Raw genomic sequence first — 10,236 nt, 5'->3', positions numbered from 1 at the left:
CTCAATTTCATAATCTTTGTTTCACCTTCCTAGCCTTTTACTATGTCAAAATTATAGTGAGCTCAAGAGGCTTCTCTCCAAACTTTTTTAGTATAGTAATAAAATCTTAAATCAAACTAAATAATTGGTTTCTTTAGGCCAAAATTTGATCTCAATGAACATTAACCACTATCATTATCATCATATAATTTTACACAATTTATTTAAATTTTATAAAAAATTATTTTATTTACTCACTTATTTACAGGGAATTAAATTAAAATTTATAATTTTTTTTGAATATGAATAAATTGCAATATATAATTATTTTATATTATAATTATTTTACTAAATATTATTTAAAATTTAATGATCTAGTATTAATATTGAATTAGAAATTTTCTTTTTCTTTTTAAATATGTATTAATTACTGAAAATTTATTGATAATTTTGAATAATTATTTAAGTTTATAATAAATCTACAACGACGCTAACTTTCTTAATTGACAAACAAATAAACAATGAAATTCAATTTCTTTTAAGATACTCTTCTGATTGGACTTGAAAAACATCCACATAATACCTTGAAATTGTCATCCTAGACGAATATTTCAAAGTAGAAATTGTATCTCACATTAACATTTCTAAGTCGGTGACAATTTGACGTCCAGTATCAAAATGTATTTTTGCAAGAATAACCTTTTAACGTGGATAGCATTTTGGTGTCCTTTATGGAATGTGAGAATAACCTTTTTACGTGGATAGCATTTCGATGTCCTTTATAGAAATCAAAGTACATGGGTAATTTTATGAGAACTATTGGGAGATGAATATTCATTAAATGTATTTTTTTTAGATTTAATATGTTAAAATATATTTTGGTTGGAAAGATTGAAGAGACAAAGCATAAGTTTACATATATATAAAATACGAGTTGTTATTTTTTTATTGATCATACAAAACATGATTTTTACAATGAATCTGTTGAAGGGTATTTAACCTTTTTCAACTTACGAATTGCGTAAAATATCTTGGCATGCAATTATACGCTCAAAGTCGTCTATCACTTAACTCGATTTGACTCAACACTCAGTCACTCAATTAACTAACTCTCTATGTTTAGCTAACTCCACATGCAGGAGTATTTACTATTTCTAACACTCCCCCTTAATTACAACCATATGACTCAACATAACTCAACATGACTTCACTATCACATAAACATTTCTGCTCGTCTATGTCTCAGCTAGCTTTACAATGACTCAAGAATTTTACAATTTTTCATTTTCTTCTTCTCTGCTTCCAGATTCTATATCCTCAAAATTGCTTCATTCTCTGTTGAACTTTCTTGCTGTAGGATTTATTCACTTGTTGCTGCTGCATTTTTTCTTTGATTTGTCTTGAACTTATTCTTAGAAATAATTGGATCATGTCTTCTTCAACTTTCTCTTCAAATATTCGTTCAACTATGCACTGCTACCATAACATTGCATCTTCAAATTGTCTTCTTTGCTTTGCTTCTTGCGCTTCATATTCTTGACTTTCTTTTTGCCATATTTCTTGGTAGCAAAATCTTACCTCTTCTTGACTCCATGCATCAAATTTATTAACAACCTTGCTTTCAACTTCTTTTCCCATGCTATTCTAAACACCTGCATATTCAAAAACAATGTTAAAAGCATCTTTAATATGACTCTCTTCAGTGAGAGCTTCCTACTCTACATCTACCTTCTTTTCAACTACATGGAGGTTGTCTTCCACTGTTATGCTGTTAGTGGATATTCTCATAAAAAACTCTTCAATCACTTTATCATGTTCTTGATCATCAACTACTGCTAGATGACATACTACTTCATATCTTGCTGCTACAGTGGCAACTTCAACCTTCAATGTTTCATCAAACATTGCGCTTACCATATTGTCACAATCAATCCCTGTTTCAAAAAATAAACCACACATATCATCAATATAATGTTCAACCACACTATGGTGGGATATTCGAGCATGCATGTGCTCATTATCAATTTCATTGACAATTTCAACTTCACCAAATCCATCATCAGCGGTTGGACTCACCAATTGACATCTCACTTTGTAGTCATCATCCACATGTGTCTCATCATAGTGGGATTCACAATCATTTGTATCATCCATATTACAATGGATTCCTTGGATTCATCTCTCTGCAATCTTATGGTCTTGACAACCATCAGTGGGGTTTTCCAAGGTCCGTTTTCCTCTTAGAGTCTTTCTCATATACTCTCAGATCTGCAGTTGACTTCTTTTCTTGTGACATAACGTGATGTTGCATGTCACTCCCCCTTGCTCCAAACTCTACTTCTAGGAACTTTCATGCTTCCTTAGAAGTTGTAGTTTTTGCTACCTTGCACAAACACTTCTAATCTAATGCATGTTTTATAAAATTCAATGCTAAAGCATTGCATACTTCATCATATGGGTTATTAGACTCGTATTCAATTAACTCTTTAACTCGAAGAAAAGTTAACATCTTGATAACCCAATGATCAAAATATTTACCTGTAGACATAGGAGGTGGTAGCAAGTCAAAGCTACACCAATCATCTTCGATTTCTTCTTTGTCTTCTACTAGACTTCTCAGTTCCTCGGTTGCGGCCTGAACCTCTCTAACCATGGCAATGATCCTTGCCTCTTCTTTTCGATTCCTTTTCTTAAACTTCTTCAATAGCCTCTTTCCACACATGACTGATATTATTACTTTTCTTATCGCTGCTTTGCTGATTGCATGAGGCTGTCTTCCATATCACCCCCCAAAAAAAATATAGTTTTCAATATGCGCCCATGTAAGGCAACAATCTTCACCCAAAAATTGTCATGCTTAACAAAACACAAAAAAATTCACAAATAAATAAACTTTAGCAAAACCCTAAATTCTCTTGCCAGTGAAACCCTTTTTCTTTTCCTAATTCTCTTTCAATTAAAAAATCTTCACTCTTAAAAAAACCTTTATACGATATACCTTTGTTTATTTTAATGAAAAAAATTCTTAAACATATGTTCCATATATCTTTCGATCCTCTTAAAAAAAATATTTCGACCCTTAAAAAAAAATTTCAAAAGCTTATTTAATTAAAACACCTTTAGAATAAGGTCAAACCTTGTGACTTAAAAAAAAAATCACATATTTCCTCAAGACTTTTCCACGGGATGAATAGCATGGCAATTCTTTTCATATCCTTCAATTGGTGAATGATGAATTCAACGTATTTCTTCAGCAGCTAGTGTAAGATGAGTTTGCGACCCACACATGATATCGGTTTTCCCTCACAGAAGTGTTGAAGATAATGGAGAATATCCTAGAATAGGTAGAATTCGTTCACGTAACCTCAGGATAGGAATTAGTTTCTATTTCTTAGGATGTTGTTCTAACTTCCCTAAAAGTTAAAACCATGTTTTCTATTTAATGTGTAATGTGCACGAATAATGTAGAGAATTTTGTAGAGCCAAACTCTCCTGGTTCAGACTCTCTTTCGTAGAGTTGACCAGTGGGTTGTATTTTAATACAAACATTGCCATTTTATCATGGTATCAGAGTGTCAGGGTTAAGGAACCTGTACGCTGGCTGGTGGGTGGTTCTTTGAACTGAGATCATCGCAGTGGTAAGGTGGATAAGTGCGACGATTCCAAAATCATCGCTAGTTATGAGTGTACCTCTACGACGAGGGCACTGTAGCACCTTTGCACATATTTTCTATCTTTTTTCATCGCAGCAAAGATGTGTACAGCTGCAACTACGTCGCAGAAACAACATAAAATTCTGCGACGATCAGGGAAGCCAATAACAAGGCTGTGGTTGCAAAGGGATGCCAAGAACAAGGTTGTGGTTGTGTGAGGAAGCCAAGAACAAGGATGTAGCTGTCAGAGAAGCTGTGTGGGGAAGCCAATAACAAGGCTGTAGCTAATAATAGAAGGTTGTCTGGAGGCTGAGAAGAAAGCCACGGTGATCTGCACGTGCTGCGAGATCAAACAACATTGAAGATCAATGATCTATCTTTGTCACAGATCTAGGGTAAATTTAACATCTTTTACCTCTCGATTTTTTTTTTCTAAATCGCCAAGATGAATAACAATATTTTTGAAGCATGCATGAATGAGCATAACAAGCTCGATGATTCCAATTATGCAAATTGGAAGTTCAAGATGCAGACTTCGCAAGAAGCGCAAAGTGCTTGGACGATTGTGAATGGGGATGAGCCGAAGCCCACAGCCGGATCAGTAATAGTCGCAGATTGGGAGAAACAAGAAAGTAGAGCAAGGACAATGTTAAAGATGTCAGTGAAAGACTACATTATACCACACATCATAGAATGTAAGTCAGCTAACGAGATCTGAGGAATTCTGAAGGAATTGTATGAGATCAAGAATTCAAATCGTCTTATGTTCCTCAAGAGTAAGATCCTATCCATGAAGAAAGAGGAGAATGAAACAATTGCTTCATTCGTAGCAAGGATTAAGGATCTAAAAACAAAATTATCAAACATTGGTCATACAATGGACGATACAGATCTTGTCACCATTACAATGAATGGTGTCACTGATGACTATCAAATGTTCATCACTGGGATAAATGCCAGAGAAAAGATTCCGCACTTTGAAGAGCTAACAGGTATACTGATGTAGGAAGAAGAGAGGAGATCGAATCTGAAGCCCCAGAGTACCAATCTTACATTGATGGCGAAGAAGAACTTCTACAAAGGGAAAGGGAGTCCACAACAACAAAACAGAACAAGTTCACAGAAACGGCCAAATCTGACCCAAGGTATGCATCTGAATAAAAACTACTTTGAAACTAAATGTTTTTATTGTAGAAAATCGGGTCATATTTCCAGGGGTGTAGGAAAAAGAAATATCATGAAGAACAACAGAAGCCAAAAAGACATGCAAGTCATCTTGCAAATGGTGATCAGGTGCAGAATTTAAGATTGTTCATGGCAGATCGTGATGAAAATGTTGATGCAGACATTTGGTATGTAGGTTCAGGAGTATCAACACACATGACAAGGAAAAAGCACTGGCTGGAGGATTTTAAAGAGATCAACGAAGGCGCATAGATTTACCTAGGCGATGACAGAAGTCATCAAATCAAAGGATGTGGGAAAGTTTTTGTTATTCTACCTGATGGTAATATCAAATAAATTTATAATGTAATGTATGTGCCTGGCATACAAAGAACTTGATTTCTGTATCTATGATTACAGATCAAGATATGAAAGTTGAATTTTTAAAATCTAATTGTTACATTAAAGATCTACTAGATGGCATGAAGACAATTTCTATAGGGATCCGAACAGGAGGTCTGTACAAGTTGTATGTGAGACTTGCGCCAGTTCGAGCATTGACAACAACGAGCCTGACTAAAAATAGCTTTGGCATTAGAGATTCGGCCACATCAACTAGAATGATTTGTTGTTACTATAGAGGAAATAAATGGTAAGAGATCTTCCTAGGCTAAAACAAGTACATAATGATTGTGATGCCTGTGCTATAGGAAAAATGCATAAAGAATAATTCCCTGTTAGAGTAGAAAAGAAACAGAGGGACATACTAGAGTTAGTGCACACAAACCTTTGTGGTCCTATGCAGACAAAATCATTAGGAGGTGCGATGTATTTCCTACTGTTTATTGATCATTGTACGAAGTTTTATTGGGTTTATTTCTTAAGTAATAAGAGTCATACATTTGAATACTTTAAGCAGTTTAAAAATATGATTGGAAGACAAACAGGGAAACATATAAAAATTCTATGTTTTAATCAAGGGGGAGAATACAACAAGGATGAGCTTATTAGATATTCTAAAGATCATGGAATTTTGCAGCAGTTCACAGTGCCCTATACTCCACAGCAAAATGGAGTGACAGAAAGAAAGAACAGAACTTTGGTGGAATGTGCTAGAAGTATGCTAAAAGGTAAGAATATTTCGAATGGTTTTTGGGCTAAAGCAGTGAATACTGTAGTTTATTTGAAAAATAGGAGTCCTACAAAAAGTCTTGAGTCTAAAACTCCTTTTGAAGCATTATATGGATATAATCATGTGGTAAAACACTTAAGGATATTTGGATGTAAAACATTTCCCACATACCAAAGGAAGATAGAAGAAAATTAGACTCAAAAGCCATCAAATGTACATTTATAGGGTATTGTTTATCATATAAAGCATACAGATTATTTAATCCCTCTACTCACAAGATCTTTGTCAATAGAAATGTTAAATTCCATGAGCAGGATAATGAAGAACCTGATGAGCACTATGATGGATGGGACATTCCGTACTTTGAGGAAGAAGAAGCAGAGAACAATCAGGGTCAGCAGCAGACAAAGGCAGAGGATGAACAACAACAACAGTAGCAGCAGCAACAACAACAACAACAGGAAGAAAAAGTAAATGATGAAAAAATAAGGTTTGAAACCACTACCCCACCACTCAGGAGATCAGGTAGGAAAGCTCAAATGCCTACAAGATATAGGGAAAATGCTTTTATAACTAGTATGATGAATGTGGTTGAATCATCTAGTTATAAAGAAACAAATGAAAATAGTGAATGGAAAATAGCCATGGAACAAGGAATATGATTCAATAATCAGAAATAACACTTGGGAATTAGTTGAACTTCCTAAAGGAAAACACACCATAGTTTGTAAATGGTTATATAAATCGAAAATTAATGCAGATGGAACTATAGAGAAAATGAAAGCTAGGTTGGTTGCAAAGAGATACACACAAAAGGAAGGGATAGATTATGAAGAAACCTTCACCCCTATAGCTAATTTGAATGTTAATAGCTTTAGCTACTAAAAAACATTGGATGATGCACCAACTAGATGTAAAGTCTGCATTTTTGAATGGAGAACTAAAAGAAGAGGTTTATCTAGAGCAACTGGAAGGGTTTGTCCAGAATTCTGTAGATTGAAGAAAGCACTTTATGGACTAAAACAAGCTCCGAGGTAGTGGTATGAGAAAATTGATTCATTTTTTCTACAAGTTGGCTATAATAGAAGTAAGAATGACCCTAATCTTTACACCATGAAAGATGATCGTTATTTTTAATTTGATTACATATCAGGGCTTTTGAGTTGTTGGAACTTTTAGCAATAAATTGATATTTCAAATTTTTTAATTCAAGTTTATAAAGTTGAAAGGAAATTTTTAAATATAACAATGATAAGGTTTGAATATAATAATATATATTACATATTTATTCTGCAATTAACATATTAGTTTTGGTAGTAGAATTTAGATGAGAAGATAACACTATTTTACAACTATTTAAAACAAATTTAATTGATATAATTAATTTTTTAAATTATTTAATTAGTGTTAATAGTCCATATATTTTAATAGTTAATTATTTATAAATTGATGTTTTATAAATAATTAAAAAAATATATAATGTTAATTTTCTTATTTTATATATATATATATATATATATATATATATATATATATATATAGTTATTTTTCTCTCTAAATATAAATATACTTAAATAAATATAAGGATATATACAATAAATCACACAAACTCTTACTTAGCATGCACTAAATTAATAGCTCTTGCAAAGTAACCAAAGGAAGAGTTGTTGCTGTTCTCGCAGCATACTGTTTTCCTGGAGCAATTTGTTGCTGTTCTCGAACGACGAATTCATGGCCAAAACCCGACCTCATACTGTTTTCCTGGAGCAATTTGCGTCAATGAAAAGGTGGTAAAAATATTTTGCCATGCCACTGAGGGCATAATAAAATTCGGAGGTGAAAAAAGGTAATTCAATCAATATTTCGAGAAAGCAGTCACGCTTTAAAGCAGGGTAAAAGCTTTCATGAAGAAGTTGATACATGGGAAGACCTATCGACTTAAATATAGTTTATTGAGAAATTAATAATGATAAATTTTTATAGAAACAAATATGTATTATAAGCAATCTTGCAATTTGAAATTTCAAATGTTATGTTGATTTTGTTTTACACAATTTAGATATATTAGAAAATTGGTAATTATAATGATTTGAATTTTTAACGATAAATATTAGAGAAAATATTTGTTTTCTTAATTAACTTAATAAAATTTTACAACATAGTTTTAATTTATTAATTAACTATTTTGTAGCTATTATTATTTTTCTTTATCAAATAAATATTTTACATTAACATAAATGAAAGATTTACAAATTCTTTTTCTAAATTTTATTTTGATTTTACTTTACTACTAAAGATCAAACTATTTACAAAATTTCAAATTGAAGAAAAATTATGGTATTGAAAATATTAAATTTTACTACATTTTAAATTGCTTTGCCATTAACAAGTATTGTTACTATCTTTAAAGAAATAAAGACATAAGTGAGACATGAATAATATCAAACCCTACTTTTCTCAATTTTAATATGAAACGAATTGCTTAGTAGTGTGATTAGTTATAACAATTTTCCATGAAACGGAAATTGATACATTGTTTAATTTGCATATATATTCAACATAAAGATAAATTTTCGATGATATCATATTTGAGAAACAAAACTTTTAGGTGTTAGTGCATCTATGTGAATAAAACTATGGAATCTTATTAAAAAAAAGTTCATGGATAATTTTGAAAAAATATCAATCAGCTAACTTTTGAAGATAGAATGTAGCATGTTAAGCCGTACAAAGCTTCTCAAGTGCCAAGTTTTCATCACCATTGCAATTTTCTAAAGTCGTCCTCACTAAATATTCCGGAAATCCCATATCTACCAACTTTTGTACTTTGTCTTCCATTCCATGACCTTCAACTTTTGCAAAAGTTGCTGTCCAGTAACGTGCAGTGTTTTCAAATGCTTTATAGTCTTTGAGGTACTGTTGTGCCACCCTAGCATCCTGGGGATCTTTAGGTTCAGGTGCTGAAAGCAAGGCTTGCAAAGAAAGTAACGTCGTCTTCAGTGTGAGTGCTACGCTCCACTGATCTTTTAGAATATCAACGCAGATGGCACCAGTTTCACTACTTATATTTGGATGCCACACTTTCGTTATAAATTTCATTTTTGGAGGCTTAAACGGATATCCCTCAGGTAACCGAATATCAATTTGAAATACACCGCCTTCATAAGGGGTGCCAACAGGACCTTTAATAGTCGCACTCAAGTGTGACAGATCATCGCCACGGCTGAGATTAACGTTTATCCCTGTTATCTTCTTATCTCGCTCTATGTCAGTTAACTCCTTCTGCACCCGTTTAACGTCAAAGGCCATTGTTGCAGGCTCTAAAAACGGAACTCAGACCAGGAGAATGCGCAAGTCTCTGGAACCGTGCACCCTTAAATTTCCAACGGTAAATGAAACTATCTCAACTCAAAATTCTCTTAAGAACAATTGATTTGTCTTCATCCTTTACAACGTACATATTAATATAGTGAACCCAAGTGAAAAGTTGTGACCGTTCACGTTTTGGCCATCAATCAAAGACGAGGATAGTGTGTGAGAGATTTTTCTGCGTAAATGTCACGCGTTTCGAACCAACTAGTGTGTGGTTCGATTTATGTAAAATTATTTTATCTTTATTAAAGAAATCATCGTGGTTAGGATTTGATTAATTTTGTTTTGGTATTTTTTATTTGATTGGAGATTGTGGCTGATTGGTATTTTTAATTTGGTTACATATTTAGGGTGTTTGGATTATTGGAATCTCTCGCAGTAAATTAATTTTTAACTGATTTTTCAATTTTTTTTATTCAAGTTTATAAAGTTAAAAAATTTTATTTTATTTATTTAGTTTTCTAAATATATTAATAATAATAAGATTGGAATATAATAATATATATTATATATTTATTTTGAATTTAATATATTAATTATGGTAATAGAATTTAGATGAGACAATAATACTTTATCTTACAAAGTAAATTTAATTGATGGTGCAAAATTTCTTTTTAGAGTGTAGAATTTGAGGTAACTTTTGCACCTCTAGGGATTTGATCTCTCTAGACAGATGATAGATCCAGAGTTAGATAGATCTACGCTGATATCAATCAAATTTACTTTGAATAGTTGTAAGATGGAGTGTTATCTTTTCATCTAAAATCTATTACTAGTTGAGGCCAACAATGACACATTTTTAGATTATTATTATTATGTATATGTTTGAGATAAACTTTATACTTTGAAATTTACATTATGTTTTCTTTGTTTGACATTACTATATCATTCTTAGTGGTTTGTGTGTTTAAGTGTTTGGATTTGGATGGTAATGTT

General features: G+C 32.3%; 1 pseudogene; it reads right to left on the bottom strand.

The window, feature by feature from the left end:
- Window positions 1–8,646: 8,646 nt before the first annotated feature.
- On the bottom strand, window positions 8,647–9,237 carry LOC149243643 (ubiquitin-conjugating enzyme E2 27 pseudogene; annotated as a pseudogene).
- Between the last annotated feature and the right edge of the window lie 999 nt (window positions 9,238–10,236).

Source organism: Pinus tabuliformis, chromosome 8 (genome assembly GCF_031772625.1).
Source record: "Pinus tabuliformis cultivar Carrire ecotype Pingquan chromosome 8, CPIR1, whole genome shotgun sequence".
NCBI classification, from domain to species: Eukaryota; Viridiplantae; Streptophyta; class Pinopsida; order Pinales; family Pinaceae; genus Pinus; species Pinus tabuliformis.
This window is presented reverse-complemented; position numbering and strand designations above follow the sequence as displayed.